This window comes from Schistocerca americana, chromosome 9, assembly GCF_021461395.2.
Source record: "Schistocerca americana isolate TAMUIC-IGC-003095 chromosome 9, iqSchAmer2.1, whole genome shotgun sequence".
Lineage (NCBI taxonomy): Eukaryota > Metazoa > Arthropoda > Insecta > Orthoptera > Acrididae > Schistocerca > Schistocerca americana.
In genome coordinates, this window is record NC_060127.1 from 57,519,493 (window position 1) to 57,538,120 (window position 18,628).

The following is an 18,628-nucleotide window of genomic DNA, read 5'->3' on the forward strand; positions in this document are numbered from 1 at the left end:
ATATGTCTACTATATGGTGTGAATAAGCGACTTGTGCTGCTAAATGAATTTTGAAATGGCAGATACACGTCAGAGTTCATTGCCGAATTTAACTAAATACGTAGGAGTCATACATGTTTATACAAAACTAAGAGCAGGGGATACAGCAATGTAGATACGAACGCAGCTACATATAATTCGTTAATTAACTAATTTAATAGAGAAATTACAACCAGGTGACTCTATGGGAAACAGGTAAACTTAATAATAATAGTAATAATAAGGCCAAAATTCCTTGATGACTGTCTACTGCAAAGAACAAAACAAAGTAACGAAATCTTTCGATCTAGCGCCAATGGATTGCTACTTAGCATACCTCCCGTTACGGTCCCATGCCATAAACTTGTGACAGTGTAGGGGGAAAAAGTGGCGGTAAGTCCTATTCGTTGCGGATTAGAGGAGAATTGCAAAACTGACGTAAACCATCCCGAGAAAGACTATTAACAAAGTTTCAAGAAGAGGATTTAAACGATTACTCTAGGGATACACTACAACCCCCTACTTATCGCTCACACGGAGATCGTGAGGATAAGATTAGAATAATTCATGCACAGAGACATTCAAATAATCATTCTTCCCACGCTCCATACGTGAATGGAATTGGAAGTCCTAATATCTGGTACACTGGGACGTACCATCTGCCATGCACCTCACGGTGGTTTGCAGAGTATAGATGTAGATAAAGATGTAAAATTCACTACTGTAACACTAGAAGCGAGACTCTCCAGGTAGGTTATGAATCACCATCTGGAGTTCAGAATGAAATCTGATATTCTGATCCACAAATCTTTAACAGGTTGGCAAACTAAACTACAGCCCATTGGTAACAAACATATTGTTTAAGAATATACTGTGTTTCAAACGGGTTTAAAACTGTAAACATATTATATGTATCTCGTACACTTGAAAAACAATACTTCATCTAAATCTCCATCTGCAATATGTGAACAACTGTGAAGTGCATGGCATAGGGTACGTCCCACAGTACCAGTTATTAGGGCTTTCTCTCCCATTCCATTCACATATGGGACGAGGGAAGAATGTTTATTTAAATGTCTCTGTTCGTGCTGTGATTAATCTTATCGTCCTGATCTCTATGGGAGCGATCTGTAGGGCGATAAAGTATGTGCTTAGAATCGACATTTAAAGCCAGTTCTAGAAATTTTGTTAATAGTAGACTTTCTCGGGAAAATTTCAAGGGTCTTTCTGTACAGTTCTTTGATCATCTCTGTACCATTCTCTACATACGTTCAATGTCTCACCTAGCCCCATTTGGTATCAGCCCCACACACATGAGCAATAGTCTATGATGGTTCACATGAGTGATTTGTAAGAACTCTTCTTTGAAGACTGATTGCATTTACCCAGTATTCTAGAAATAAACTGAAGTCTGCTGTATTGTTTACCCACAACTGAGCCTATGTGATACTTCTACTTTATGCTTCTTGCAAGTGTCATACCCAGACATTTGCATGACTTTACAGATTAAAACTGTGTCTCATTGATTTTATATTCATAGGTTCCTATGTTTTTTTTTCGTTTTGTGAAGTGTAAATTTTACAATTCTTAACATTCAAAGCAAGTTGCCAATCTTTACATCGCTTTGAAATCTTATCCAGGTCTGACTGAATATTTGCACAGCTTCTTTCACATTGTACTTCATTACAGATAACAGCGTCATCTGCAAAAAGTCTGATGTTACTATTAATGTTGTCCACAAGATCATTTATATAAAACGTGAACAACAAGGAACCCAACACACACGGGGTAAGTCTGAAGTTACGTTACATCTGTCGATAATTCTCCTTCCAAGAAATGCATCCTGTGTCCTCCCTATCAAGAAATCTCCACTCTAGTCTGCTGCTTTACTTGTCTTCATGGAATCATCCTTCAGGTTAGCGCAAATAGCTTCGCATGTGTTATGCTTGATTTCACTCTTTGTTTGTTCCAAAATTGCTGTATAAAATTCTAGATCCTTGTAGTCCCTTCTTGTTGCCAGAAATCTTAATGTCATCACAGCTACTCAAGCAAAGAAACTGCTCTCCTCAGACAAGTATTTTTCTGTGTTACACTTGGAGTTATAAGTGTCAAAATATAATTTTTCGTTTACAAACGGATCCGTAAATTATCGTGCCAGTCGACAGATTCACACAGCAACTCGTGAAGTAAATATATGTGCGAAAACTGCCTTCACTTAAGCAGCCACTGTCCAAACATTGGAGCTTGTGCAGTGTGACCACTTAAACATCAACTGCATGCACAGAAATTTGCGCAGATATCTGTGCAGACAGATCACTGCGTGTGGACGGGGCTTTTATCAACCGAATGAACTGTATCGATATAGTCGATTTACCAAGTTTAATTTATAGTAAATCTAGGAAAAAACTCATGTAAGGCACTTATAATGCTCGGTTTACACGAGCAAGTTATTGCAGCAATTTACTTGCGCGGAGGAACTTGCCGCGCGATTTGCGAGTGTAAACATATCGCCAAGTCGACTTGCGACTGTAGCAATTTATTGCGGAAGTGACTTGCTGCACGTTTTTCGCTTCCAGTGTGAACACCACGCAAGAAGTATCTGCAAGTAACTTGCAGCTTTTAGGATTTATTTCTATTTCCTGCAAGTAGGAAGCGCAAGTTATAGTAAGTATGTCGTCTGCATAACATTCATATTTAACATTTTACTTAATGTGGTGACTTAATTTTATGCAACCATCTTACGTATTTTATGCAAACAAATTTCAGAAATGGAGGAGAAACGGGAATGGATGAAGCAGAATACAGAACATTTTATTGAAGCTGTGGAGAGCTACCCCGAAATATGGAACGTGCATAACCGAGACTTTAAGGAGAGAGTGAAGGAGATGAGCGCTTTAAATGAAATCTCGTCGATATTCGACACATCTATAAAAGAAGTACATAGAAAGTAGCATAACTTGGAGACACAACCCCTTTGCCACATGCATCCACTCGATTGTTGTTTTAGGAGTCTAGAAAAAGACGATGTGTAATTATTACATGTTCTATTTACTTAGCTTTTCACTTTCCATTTTATGAGCATTAGAAAAAAAAACATTTTTATAATCATATCATTCTGTAAAATGCAGTTTATTTCAATAAAAATTTCATTTCATTGTTGTGTTTTCACATACCTTCAAATAATTTTCCCTTTTCAAGACACTGAAAAAGGCTCTACATACATCGGGTACGATCAGAGAAATCGTGCAGACGGGAATATGAAACAAGTATATTAGGAACTTGTATGAGTCTCCTACAAAGAAAAGGTTTCAAAATTCAAACTTTTTTTGGTTGTATGTTTCACATAAATAAATGAAATGCCTATTTTATTCGTAGCTCACCGGCAGCTATAAATCATAGAGTGACTAGCAAACATTCCTTTGCTAAAATAGCAGTACCGAAGTTTGTATCTCGTTTTGATATGACGGGCGCTATTAACATCAACAAATACTCAGGATCATTTGAAGACATTCTGCAAAAGTATCCATGCTCTCGATACTAATGCTCGGTTTACACGAGCAAGTTATTGCAGCAATTTACTTGCGCGGAGGAACTTGCCGCGCGATTTGCGAGTGTAAACATATCGCCAAGTCAACTTGCGACTGTAGCAATTTATTGCGGAAGTGACTTGCTGCACGTTTTTCGCTTCCAGTGTGAACACCACGCAAGAAGTATCTGCAAGTAACTTGCAGCTTTTAGGATTTATTTCTATTTCCTGCAAGTAGGAAGCGCAAGTTATAGTAAGTATGTCGTCTGCATAACATTCATATTTAACATTTTACTTAATGTGGTGACTTAATTTTATGCAACCATCTTACGTATTTTATGCAAACAAATTTCAGAAATGGAGGAGAAACGGGAATGGATGAAGCAGAATACAGAACATTTTATTGAAGCTGTGGAGAGCTACCCCGAAATATGGAACGTGCATAACCGAGACTTTAAGGAGAGAGTGAAGGAGATGAGCGCTTTAAATGAAATCTCGTCGATATTCGACACATCTATAAAAGAAGTACATAGAAAGTAGCATAACTTGGAGACACAACCCCTTTGCCACCTGCATCCACTCGATTGTTGTTTTAGGAGTCTAGAAAAAGACGATGTGTAATTATTACATGTTCTATTTACTTAGCTTTTCACTTTCCATTTTATGAGCATTAGAAAAAAAAAACATTTTTATAATCATATCATTCTGTAAAATGCAGTTTATTTCAATAAAAATTTCATTTCATTGTTGTGTTTTCACATACCTTCAAATAATTTTCCCTTTTCAAGACACTGAAAAAGGCTCTACATACATCGGGTACGATCAGAGAAATCGTGCAGACGGGAATATGAAACAAGTATATTAGGAACTTGCATGAGTCTCCTACAAAGAAAAGGTTTCAAAATTCAAACTTTTTTTGGTTGTATGTTTCACATAAATAAATGAAATTGCCTATTTTATTCGTAGCTCACCGGCAGCTATAAATCATAGAGTGACTAGCAAACATTCCTTTGCTAAAATAGCAGTACCGAAGTTTGTATCTCGTTTTGATATGACGGGCGCTATTAACATCAACAAATACTCAGGATCATTTGAAGACATTCTGCAAAAGTATCCATGCTCTCGATACTAAGTTCTTGCAAAAGGTTATTACAGGCACCATTTTGCGATCTCATTATCTACTCTCTAACCAAAATACTTCTCCTTTTTTTTCACGTTTTGCATTACAATTACAAGAGCTGCAGCATCTCACCCACCTACTTGTCATTTTACACTTCGGCTGACACTCGTAGTGGTACTGAAAGCATATGTAAACACTATTAGCAAGTTGTTGACGCAAGTTTCTTGCCAAAGAACTTGCGGAAGAATCTTGCTTAATTCTTGCGCTGCTGTGTAAACACAGCTGCAAGCGGCTAGCAATAACTTGCAGCAATAACTTCTGCAAGCGACTTGCTAGTGTAAACCCAGCTTAAGTTCTTGCAAAAGGTTATTACAGGCACCATTTTGCGATCTCATTATCTACTCTCTAACCAAAATACTTCTCCTTTTTTTTCACGTTTTGCATTACAATTACAAGAGCTGCAGCATCTCACCCACCTACTTGTCATTTTACACTTCGGCTGACACTCGTAGTGGTACTGAAAGCATATGTAAACACTATTAGCAAGTTGTTGACGCAAGTTTCTTGCCAAAGAACTTGCGGAAGAATCTTGCTTAATTCTCGCGCTGCTGTGTAAACACAGCTGCAAGCGGCTAGCAATAACTTGCAGCAATAACTTCTGCAAGCGACTTGCTAGTGTAAACCCAGCTTAAGCCGAACGAGTGCCGTCCTTGAAGCAAGATCGAAAGATTACATAATATGAATAGCTTTTGGTGCGCTAACTGTGAACAACGGACCTCTAGGGGAGGGAGGAGATCCCTCCGCCGATGATTAGTTACGTATTCACGATCTACAGAGTACTGAGGTTCTTCTGAGTAAGAGTACGGAGGTCGATGAAATGGCGAGATTGGCGTCAAAATGGAGTCTGGAGTGGAACGAAGAAAAAAATGAAAAGAGGATAGCGATTACCATTCAACAACAACAAATAAAGGAAGTAACCAATCAGATGTGGCTCAATACATGTATGTCTGATCATTATTCTTTAAATAAAAGAATAAGTTCCCTCGCTCAGAAAAGGGAATTTGGAGACATTGTTGGGGCTGATTTAGTTAGCGATCAGCAGCTGCAAGATGTACAAACCATTCAGAGGCAAACTAAAGCTCAACCAAACTGGAATATAATCTATGAACAGAATAAAAGCAATAGGTATCGCCACATGGGGTACCCGAGCGGTCTAAGACACCTTCCCATGGCTCGCGCGGCTCCCCACATTGCAGGTTTGAGTCTTCCCTCAGGCATGGGTGTGTGTGCTGTCCTTAGCGTAAGTTAAAGTTAGACTAAGTAGTGCATAAGCCTAGGGACCGATGACCTCAGCAGTCTGGTCCCATAGGAACTTACCACAAATTTCCAATAGGTATCATATTGATGCAGTTGGTCCTTCTTATGCGTTTGTAAAGGTAATGAATGACAGCAACGGTAAATACCACCCTATGGCTTTGGGAAAATTAATGTTCGCCACAGACTTAGAATTTAAAAGTAAAATCATGAAATGACCTATCAATGAGGGAGGCAACCAGCGCATTTGTGGAAGAAGACCCTCTAAAACACAAACAGTTGGGACTATCAAGACACAGGACCCACCGCCAGCGAGTTGTAAGAAACATAAATACCAATCTGTTGGAAATACAGCTGTAGGAAGTTATTCAGACTAGAATCTCTGTTATGCACGAAAATAGTATGACCAAAAGCATAAATTACTTGGATGCAATGAGCAACATATCTTGACAAACATGTGTTGTCACCTTCTCATCACATTTGCTGCCAGATTGTATTACAATATATGGCATGGGATCTATGCTACCATGACAGTATTTCTATTGCCTGCCATATGGCCACTTAAGTAATCAGTGCCAGTTAGAGGTTCGTTGTAATACATGTGGAGATGATAATGAGGCAACACAATCTACAAGTCAAACAACAAGCTGTGTCCATAGCAAAGGGAATCACTCATCTAAGGAGAAAACCTGTCCAAAGCGCTTAAACATAAGGAGCTTAAAAATATCAGCTACCCTCAAAATTCCATTAAAGAAAGCTGAAGAAGTATAAACCAGAGATCATATGCTGCAGTGGTAGTGAACCATGGTAATAGTAAACTGAATTGGGGAAGGAATTTTCTCTCACACAAAACACACAACACAGATTCACAACAATTTTACACCTAACAGACCAAAACCTAGAAAGTGTATCCCATCTTCAATACCCTCTTTGTGAACATAAATGTGCCAGAATCTTCAATTACAGAGAATCCTTATGCATCATGTCCACATGCTCCAACCAGACATGTTTGGTCAACTTCATGGAGGGGATAACAAGAAGACAGTTTTGATCTAAAAGCAAGTGACTGGAAAAAGAACTGATTAAACACAATATCACGATTGCAGGTCTCAACAAAACTTTATGCCAGCTACAAACATGAGTTAATTTCATAGGATTTAATTTAGTAACCTTAGATAGCCCAGGTGACAAAGGAGGAGCGCTACTATTAATTAAGAACACCATCAGCTACAACCAAATACAATTAAACTTTAACAATAAGGGTTTTCAAGTGGCAGTTGCAAAAAGAAGCACTGAATGGCAACTTCAGTATCAAACCTTGAACAAGTCTGTAAGCAGCAACTGTAAAGCTATAGTGTTGGGAAGGATGAAAAAGTCAGGCAACCTTCTGCAAAAGATAATTCGATAATTACAGAAACCTAGGTCTGGGGTTCTAATGAACCTTTGTCATGCAACTGGTTGACTGAATGTTTTTCATCCTTTCCAAGAAATTCTGTATAATGTCTATAAAAACAATCCATCTAGGACAATGACCAGTAGCAATATCTGGCATCAATTTTTTATGCAACTTCATCTCTTCTTCCTTATCATATCACAGTACTCGGGGCAATGTCCTTAACGACCCAGAATGCCTCTTTAGAGCAATCAAAGATCTACATTGGTCTTCTAAACGACAGATCTCCACCAATGATACATTCTCTCTTTAAATGATTGTCTGCGGCAGACTTGAGTCTATTGTAGCCTGATTTCTATAAAATTTCTGAGTGGTGGCTCTGAAGATCAGACAATTATCACATTGAAATACACTCCTGGAAATTGAAATAAGAACACCGTGAATTCATTGTCCCAGGAAGGGGAAACTTTATTGACACATTCCTGGGGTCAGATACATCACATGATCACACTGACAGAACCACAGGCACATAGACACAGGCAACAGAGCATGCACAATGTCGGCACTAGTACAGTGTATATCCACCTTTCGCAGCAATGCAGGCTGCTATTCTCCCATGGATGGGATCGTAGAGATGCTGGATGTAGTCCTGTGGAACGGCTTGCCATGCCATTTCCACCTGGCGCCTCAGTTGGACCAGCGTTCGTGCTGGATGTGCAGACCGCGTGAGACGACGCTTCATCCAGTCCCAAACATGCTCAATGGGGGACAGATCCGGAGATCTTGCTGGCCAGGGTAGTTGACTTACACCTTCTAGAGCACGTTGGGTGGCACGGGATACATGCGGACGTGCATTGTCCTGTTGGAACAGCAAGTTCCCTTGCCGGTCTAGGAATGGTAGAACGATGGGTTCGATGACGGTTTGGATGTACCGTGCACTATTCAGTGTCCCCTCGACGATCACCAGTGGTGTATGGCCAGTGTAGGAGATCGCTCCCCACACCACGATGCCGGGTGTTGGCCCTGTGTACCTCGGTCGTATGCAGTCCTGATTGTGGCGCTCACCTGCACGGCGCCAAACACGCATACGACCATCATTGGCACCAAGGCAGAAGCGACTCTCATCGCTGAAGACGACACGTCTCCATTCGTCCCTCCATTCACGCCTGTCGCGACACCACTGGAGGCGGGCTGCACGATGTTGGGGCGTGAGCGGAAGACGCCCTAACGGTGTGCGGGACCGTAGCCCAGTTTCATGGAGACGGTTGCGAATGGTCCTCGCCGATACCCCAGGAGCAACAGTGCCCCTAATTTGCTGGGAAGTGGCGGTGCGGTCCCCTACGGCACTGCGTAGGATCCTACGGTCTTGGCGTGCATCCGTGCGTCGCTGCGGTCCGGTCCCAGGTCGACGGGCACGTGCACCTTCCGCCGACCACTGGCGACAACATCGATGTACTGTGGAGACCTCACGCCCCACGTGTTGAGCAATTCGGCGGTACGTCCACCCGGCCTCCCGCATGCCCACTATACGCCCTCGCTCAAAGTCCGTCAACTGCACATACGGTTCACGTCCACGCTGTCGCGGCATGCTACCAGTGTTAAAGACTGCGATGGAGCTCCGTATGCCACGGCAAACTGGCTGACACTGACGGCGGCGGTGCAGAAATGCTGCGCAGCTAGCGCCATTCGACGGCCAACACCGCGGTTCCTGGTGTGTCCGCTGTGCCGTGCGTGTGATCATTGCTTGTACAGCCCTCTCGCAGTGTCCGGGGCAAGTATGGTGGGTCTGACACACCAGTGTCAATGTGTTCTTTTTTCCATTTCCAGGAGTGTAGTATTCGACCACGAGATAAGTAGAAAAGAGATATTATTTAAACAGCCCATGAAAAACGAAGGATACCTTCTGGGAAAAATATCAAAAAATCACATAGGAAATACTTAGGATACAAGACATCGGCATGGACACCAAGGGAAGCTTACGCCACACTTTTGTCACTTATGAATCTAGCGTTCAGAAACTCATTATCCCAGTGAAGAAAAAAGAATTTTATTCTGCGATTTTCGGGTGGGGGACTGTCTGCAAGCTAAATGAAGGTAAGTTCTAGCTAAATATTGTAGGGAATAGATGCTGGACAATTCCTAGAAGAATAGATGCAAATTCTAGGAGATTTTTGAAGGAAAGGAAACAGGAGACTTGGGTAAGTACTGTAGTAGCTTGAATAAGATCTCTCAATGTTTTAGAGGTCTGTAAGGCAGCTAAATTTCTGAAATGTCTTAATGCAGTTGGTTGTCAAATAATAGATTCCATGTTGTTAGAAGAATTTCTGATTAATGGGCCTTTTCCATCTTTACCTGAAGCCCCCATGGCTATTCCGCCCAAAACGGGTTACAATCATCCTCCAGTAGCTCCGTTCACCAGGCATGAGTAGTTATGAAAAATTCTATAAATACTTTTGTATATTATTATATGATCAGAAACTTACCACCAGACTCTTCAGATCTACTTCTTTGGACATTCAATGAAATGTGGGAAAGATGGGAAGTTATGGAGGAATGGACTACACTAATCATCATGACTGAAACCTGGCAAAGCCGCAAAATTCATACATCAAATAGACTAATTGCCTTCTCCTCTTGTGTGGCGGAAAACTTGAAAGACTTGTCAAAAGTCGTATTGAGCTATGGCTGGAAACTAATGAATTACTGCTTTGATCCTTCATTAAAGGTCGACGAACAATGATCAACATAAAAATTCTGTGCACAGACATATCTCAGCTTACCAAGAAAAGAAGTTCTTAATATCATTATTCTCAGACGCCACATTAGCCCATGACAATGTCCATGTCCTTATCATTTTAGAAAAGCTGAGGAGAATTGAACTTCCAGTCAGCTGGATGTATAGCATTAGTACTTCCCTTGTGAAGAGAACGACTTATATATATATATATATAAGTTATCAGAACCAGTTTATAGTTCCTTTCGTCCTATCTAAAGGCTTACATCAGAGTGTAGTCCTTAGCCCTTTGTTATACAGAATTTAGTTTAGGGATCTCCAAGAAATTGTTGCGTGTAATGTTCAAATACGGCAGTATGCTGATGATATATGTTTATACTCATCTGGTTCCATCGAGGATTCCGCAGTTGGCAATCTGATTGACTCAGTAATTGAAGAGGACGATTGGTTAAATGGAAACGACCTTGAAATCCCTTCTGTGAAGTCTTCAGTCATTATTTTCTCAAGATGACATGTGAATCACAATGAAGTTTACACAAGGAATTATTCAGTTCTTGTTAAACTGTCAGTCAAGGTAATGAGAATATGGTGCAATTGCAGAGTCAGTTGGATTCCTCACTTCAAGTCCATTTTCAGTACTTGTCTCCCTGTCATGATAAGATATTTAACCAGAGTCTGGTGGTCTGCCAACCCAAAATTTTATTGATCACCTATCAGACATTAATTAGGACCAGGATCGAGTATGGTTGCATTGTATACAGGTCTCTTAGCGTAAAGAATATCTGTAAATTAGGTAGCTTGCAGTACAGCTGTATCTGGACTTATCGTGGGACGAAGATGTCAAGTCCTACAAACGTACTATTAATAGGACAACTGGAAATGCCTCTCCATTTCAGCTGATAACGATTTGGCAGCAAATACACGTTGGAAAGCATAGTTCTAACGACTCATTCTGTCGTGAATAAATGTGGAATGCTACACACTCCTCTTGATAACAAAACATATATCGATCTCAAGAACTTTTAGAAGATTTCAGACGTTAGAAGAACTAAACAAGACTATAATAATAACGAGAAGATTTCCTATGTATGGCAAACTTTTCCACTTTGGAGGGTACCCTCACGATCGTTTTACTTTAATTCAATCCTCACTTTAAATTAGCGACAAAATGCGTAAAAAAGAGATATGAAATTTATGGCTTAACAGTTCTACTATGACTATTGATTGTCGAGCAACAGGTCTTATAGCTTGTCTATCTCTTCAGTTAATATGGTTTCGTTAAACAGGTCGGGTTAGAGCGTCTGTTTTTCGTAGCGACAAGACACATTATGCGCCACCTGATTGCCGATTGTCTCTAGTGCCTTTTGGTGTCAAGTATAGTTGTTCCCCTACAACCTCTGCACGTGTTGCTCTCCAGTGTTGTCTTTGAATTTAGTGTACACACTGACAGAAACCTTAATTTGCTAGCCAGAACGTATGTGTGTGAAAAATGGAACGAAGCTCTCAAAATGATTCAAATGGCTCTGAGCACTATGAGACTTAACTTCTGAGGTCATCAGTCCCCTAGACATTAGAACTACTTAAACCTACCTAACATAAGGACATCACACACATCCATGCCCGAGGCAGGATTCGAACCTGCTATCGTAGCGGTCACACGGTTCCAGACTGTAGCGTCTAGAACCGCTCGGCCACTCCGGCCGGCTGAACGAAGCTCTCCATACATACAATGGTGGCTTAAGAATCGCAATCGCACCAGAAAGTAACACTGGGTATTCTTTCTTGTATCACTACGAACTAAGCTCCCATCTTCAGCCTCTTCTTATACAGCGGAAGCAGTTGCAGTTATGAAAACCATCAACCACTCTTTAAATCTGAAAGACGAAAAGATTTGATTATTTCTGATTAAAAAAGCATTCTCAGTGACAAAAATAACAAAGCAGTTCTCTCTTGTGGCCTCTTATAGTAACTATTTTGTATAGTCAGGCGGCTGTACCGAAAACAGAGCAGAGAACCTACAAAGTTATGTTATGTGGGTTGCACAGAAATCAGGCGAAACGCAATGCAGGTGATTCGGATACTTTTCAGCACGAAAGTACATCACACCTATCAACCACTTTCTCTCATTCGAATAATTCCTTCGTGGTGCGCCTTTTTTAAATGCATATTGGAGTAATGTAGTACGGCAAGACTTGGTCTCTGAATGTGACTTCTGGTTTGTAATTTGCCTGTCTGTTGCGTAGGTGAAGAGTCAGGGAACGTACTGCATTCTTCATAGCACCACTCAACAGTGGCGATGACGGTGAAATCCCAGAATTCAAGATCGCATGGTAGTCGTTCATGCTGCGCACTGGGGTAATCAGATGTGCCGTACTGTACGGGCCTTCCCGTACTTGAGAGTTAAGAAAATTTTCCCTTATGAACACGGCATGGGGCGCTCAAACCTCTTATTTATCGTTTTCTCGCTAATTTAACTTATTCGTGTAACTCATTTGTCGAAATTACGTAAATGTTAGGCCTGTATGTTGCTGATCAATATAATGAAGTGTACACGATCAATATTACTGCTCAGTAATATTGTGCAATATTACTGAAGTTCTCCCTAGACGGCTCAATAACAATGGGCAACAGTACTGTGCAATATTTACTCTGGTTCTGGATGTTGGACGATCAAGACGCTGATGCTGTGCCAGTCATTCTATTTTTGTGGCAAGCAGAAAAAAATTGGTGTAATGAGAGTCAAAGACCCATTCACATGAACTTGTTGCTAGGACTGTGATTGAATGAAAAAAAAAAACAAGATTATCATAACTTTTTAGGCATTGTTGGCCCTACATTTGAAACATAACTGGAAACGCTTGATCCAGCTTAGGCATCCACAAGTGAAGGTGGGGAGGGAGGGGGGAGGGCAAGAGGTACACTAAAAACTTAACTCCTCCCGAACAGGCCACGAAGGCCTAACCTAACCTAACCTAACGGCGACCGGCCGCCGAGTCATCCTCAGACCATAGGCGTCACTGGATGCAGATATGGAGGAGCATGCAGTCAGCACACTGCTCTCCCGGCCGTATGTCAATTTCCGAGACTGGAGCCGCTACTTTTCAATCAAGTAGCTCCTCACTTTGCCTCACAAGGGCTGAGTGGACCCCGCTTGTCAACAGCGCTCGGCAGACTGGATGGTCACCCATCCAAGTGCTAGCCCAGCCCAACAGCGCTTAACTTCGGTGATCTAACGGGAACCGGGGTTACCACTGCGGCAAGGCCGTTGGCCCAAGAGGTGCACTCCCCCCCCCCCCCCCCCCCTTGAAATCTGCCACCTCCCCGGAAATCTGAAGTACAGAGTTTTTATTCATTACAAAATTTTGTTAGCTTCTACAAGTGATTTCCCGTGATTCCGCTAAACATCTCGTTTAGCCAAATGAAGTGTAAATGGCTGATCGCTGCGAGACAATACTTTGCTTTATGAAATTTCCGTGTAACTTATGTTCGTTTGCTGGATTTAAGTGTCAAAGTGACCTAACTATAACAAGTATGGAGAGGATAACCGTCCATTCTCTCGCATAAGGTTGTTGTTGTTGTGGTCTTCAGTCCTGAGACTGATTTATGCAGCTCTCCATGCTACCCTATCCTGTCCAAGTTTCTTCATCTCCCAGTACCTACTGCAACCTACATCCTTCTGAATCTGCTTAGTGTATTCATCTCTTGGTCTCCCTCTACGATTTTTACCCTCCACCCTGCCCTCCAATGCTAAATTTGAGATCCCTTGATGCCTCAGAACATGTCCTACCAACCGGTCCCTTCTTCTCGTCACGTTGTGCCACAAACTCCTCTTCTCCCCAATTCTATTCAATACCTCCTCATTAGTTATGTGATCTACCCATCTAATCTTCGGCATTCTTCTGTAGCACCACATTTCGAAAGCTTCTATTCTCTTCTTGTCCAAACTATTTGTCGTCCACGTTTCACTTCCATACATGGCTACACTCCATACAAATACTTTCAGAAACGACTTCCTGACACTTAAATCTATACTCGATGTTAACAAATTTCTCTTCTTCAGAAAAACTTTCCTTGCCATTGCCAGTCTACATTTTATATCCTCTCTACTTCGACCATCATCAGTTATTTTGCTGCCCAAGTAGCATAGCAGAACTCCTTTACTACCTTAAGTGTCTCATTTCCTAATCTAATTCCCTCAGAATCACCCGACTTAATTCGACTACATTCCATTGTCCTCGTTTTCTTTTGTTGATGTTCATCTTATATCCTCCTTTCAATACAATGTCCATTCCGTTCAACTGCTCTTCCAAGTCCTTTGCTGTCTCTGACAGAATTACAATGTCATCGGCGAACCTCAAAGTTTTTATTTCTTCTCCATGGATTTTAAAACCTACTCCGAATTTTTCTTTTGTTTCCTTTACTGCTTGCTCAATATACAGATTGAATAATATTGGGGAGAGGCTACAGCCCTGTCTCACTCCCTTCCCAACCACTGCTTCCCTTTCATGTCCCTCGACTCTTATAACTGCCATCTGGTTTCTGTACAAATTGAAAATAGCCTTTCGCGCCTTGTATTTTACTCCTGCCACCTTTAGAATTTGGAAGAGAGCCAACATTGTCAAAAGCTTTCTCTAAGTCTACAAATGCCTTTTCTTAATCTTTCTTCTAAGATAAGTCGTAAGGTCAGTATTGCCTCACGTGTTCCAATATTTCTACGGAATCCAAACAGACCTTCCCCGATGTCGGCTTCTACCAGTTTTTCCATTCGTCTGTAAAGAATTCGTGTTAGTATTTTGCAGCTGTGACTTATTAAACTGATAGTTCGGTAATTTTCACATCTGTCAACACCTGCTTTCTTTGGGATTGGAATTACTATATTCTTCTCGAAGTCTGAGGGTATTTCGCCTGTCTCATACATCTTGCTCACAGATGGTAGAGTTTTGTCAGGACTGGCTCTCCCAAGGCCGTCAGTAGTTCTAATGGAATGTTGTCTACTCCCGGGGCCTTGTTTCAGCTCAGGTCTTTTAGTGCTCTGTCAAACTCTTCACGCAGTGTCGTATCTCCCATTTCATCTTCATCTACATTCTCTTCCATTTCTATAATATTGTCCTCAAGTACATCGCCCTTGTATGGACCCTCTATATACTCCTTCCATCTTTCTGCTTTCCCTTTTGGTTAGAACTGGGTTTCCATCTGAGCTCTTGATATTCATACAAGTGGTTCTCTTTTCTCCAAAGGTTTCTTTAATTTTCCTGTTGGCAGTATCTATCTTACCCCTAGTGAGATAAGCCTCTACATCCTTACATTTGTCCTCTAGCCATCCCTGCTTAGCCATTTTGCACTTCCTGTCGATCTCATTTTTGAGACGTTTGTATTCCTTTTTGCCTGCTTCATTTACTGCATGTTTATATTTTCTCCTTTCATCAATTAAATTCAATATTTCTTCTGTTACTCAAGGATTTGTACTAGCCCTCGTCTTTTTACCTACTTGATCCTCTGTTGCCTTCACTACTTCATCCCTCAGAGCTACCCATTCTTCTTTTACTGTACTTCTTTCCCCCCACTGCTGTCAATTGTTCCCTTATGCTCTCCCTGAAACTCTTTACAACCTCTGGTTTAGTCAGTTTATTCAGGTCCCATCTCCTCTAATTCCCACCTTTTTGCAGTTTCTTCAATTTTAATTTGCAGTTCATAACCAATAGATTGTGGTCCGAGTCCACATCTGCTCCTGGAAATGTCTTACAATTTAAAACCTGGTTCCTAAATCTCTGTCTTACCATTATATAATCTATCTGATACCTTTTAGTATCTCTGGGATTCTTCCATGTATACAACCTTCTTTTATGATTCTTGAACCAAGTGTTAGCTATGATTAAGTTATGCTCTGTGCAAAATTCTACCAGGCGGCTTCCTCTTTCATTTCTTAGCCCTAATCCATATTCACCTAATACATTTCCTTCTCTTCCTTTTCCGACTCTCGAATTCCAGTCACCCATGACTATCAAATTTTCGTCTCCCTTCACTACCTGAATAATTTCTTTTATCTCATTATACATTTCATCAATTTCTTCATCATCTGCAGAGCTAGTTGGCATATAAACTTGTACTACCATAGTAGGCATGGGCTTCGTGTCTATCTTGGCCACAATAATGCATTCAGTATGCTGTTTGTAGTAGCTTACCCGCAAGCCTATTTTTTTTATTCATTCTTAAACCTACTCCTGCATTACCTCTATTTGATTTTGTATTTATAACGCTGTATTCACCTGACCAAAAGTCTTGTTCCTCCTGCCACCGAACTTCACTAATTCCCAATATATCTAACTTTAACCTATCCATTTCCCTTTTTAAATTTTCTAACCTACCTGCTCGATTAAGGGATCTGACATTCCACGCTCCGATCCGTAGAACGCCAGTTTTCTTTCTCCTGGTAACAACGTCCTCTTGAGTAGTCCCCGCCCGTAGATCCGAATGGGGGACTATTTTACCTCTGGAATATTTTACCCAAGAGGACGCCATCATCATTCAACCATACAGTAAAGTTGCATGCCCTCTGGAAAAATTACGGCTGTAGTTTCCCCTTGCTTTCAGCCGTTCGCAGTGCCAGCACAGCAAGGCCGTTTTGGTTATTGTTACAAGGCCAGATCAGTCAATCATCTAGACTGTTGCCCCTGCAACTACTGAAAAGGCTGCTGCCCCTCTTCAGTTTGTCTGGCCTCTCAACAGATACTGCTCCATTGTGATTGCACCTATGGTACGGCCATCTGTATGCCACCAACGGCAAGATCCATGGTTCATAAGGTTTAGTTCTTATTAATGTATGTGTGTCCATTGCTTATCCGAATATAATCCTTTAGTACATGTAGTATTGCTTGACACGAGTGGTAACGTGCTTGCTTCCCATGCAGCAGGCCCGTGTTCGATTCCCCGCCGGGTTAGAGATTTTTCTCCGCTCGTGGTCTGGGTATTGTGTTGTCGTTATCATCATTTCATCCTCATTATCGGCACGCAAGTCGCCCAATGTGGCGTCGACTGAAATAAGACTTGCACTTGGCGGCCAAACTTCTCCGAGTGGGACCTCCCAGTCAATAATGCCATACGATCATTTCATTTTCAAATACATGGTTACTACACTGTCCAGTCACATTAATGTTACCAACTTATCCGCTCCTGGTAACTGAGTCGTCAGCGCGACAGAATGTCAATCCTAAAGCCGTCGGCACATGGACCGTGCATCCGAACGTTGAGCGTTGAGCGTGCCGAGTTCCTGACGTCATAGCGTGGAGTTGCACGTTCAGGAGTCTTTCCGAATGTGCAGAGCAATATCTGGCATGTCAGATATTCTGAGCGTGCGTCTGAGCGTTGACCAATGAGATGGCATAACGCCACCTACGTCACATGCACGCCATCTCCCTTCAGTACAGAGTTGTGAGGCGCCATATTGGCATTCGTTTCAAGCCTATACGTATGTATGCCGTTTCTGAGCATCAGCAAATTGAGAATCACTGGAAAACCCGTTGTTAGTAGTGTGATTCGTTCCAATAAAATAATGAGAAACATCATATTCGTGGCAAAAGAATTATTGTAACTTGTGTATTATGAGAGTAGGCTATTTGAAGGCGCGACACACTGAAAATCCACGCAAAACGCATTGTTCTTGGTACAATTTGTTATAATTAAATTTCAATTAGTAACATAATTATCTGCGATTAACGTTTATAGTAATGGCTAAGATAATATGATTAAGTATAACGACTGCGTTGTTGGTTTAGCGTAATGAGTAGCCTCTGTGTCGAGCAATGAGTTTTTGTTGGGGCGGTGGTTAGCGTCCTAACGCTTCCAAATTATTTTTTCCTCACATTCGTGTTTTTATTAGGTTCTGATACTTTATTATAAGTTTAATACACGTATATGCTATAATATTTGTGTTACGTAAATATAAATTCACCTTTTTTTGAGGGGTGACTGTTCGATTGGCTTAATCTACAGGACAGCTCCCACTACTTGTATAAAGATATTTTGCTCCATTTTCTTTTACACTTTGTAATTCACATGTTGCAAAGATTCTGTCACTGGGTAGGAACGGTGATCAAGTAAGACTGACCTTGGAGTTTTACTAAAATGTGGAAATTATGAAATAATGTTTATCTTACGCTGAAAAGTGTTCCAAATTTGTACCGCACTGTATGCAATTGAACTTTTATAAGCCTGTGTCCTTATTGATTGGACATGGTACTTTCCTTTTCATGGACGATGGAGGAAATGTGCGTTTTAATAGAGCTAACGTGGGAATTTTACGCGCGCCCGTTGAGTAAACCGTGTGATTTACTAACTAAAAACAGTCCTCAACTGCCGGCCGCGGTGGTCTAGTGGTTCTAGGCGCGCAGTCCGGAACCGCGCGACTGCTACGGTCGCAGGTTCGAATCCTGCCACGGGCATGGATGTGTGTGATGTCCTTAGGTTAGTTAGGTTTAAGTAGTTCTAAGTTCTAGGGGACTGATGACCACAGATGTTAAGTCCCAT

The 18,628-nt window shown here is 41.3% G+C and overlaps 1 pseudogene; it reads right to left on the minus strand.

Moving 5' to 3' along the window:
- Positions 1-13,257: 13,257 nt before the first annotated feature.
- LOC124551408 lies at positions 13,258-13,375 on the minus strand (annotated as a pseudogene).
- Positions 13,376-18,628: the final 5,253 nt, after the last annotated feature.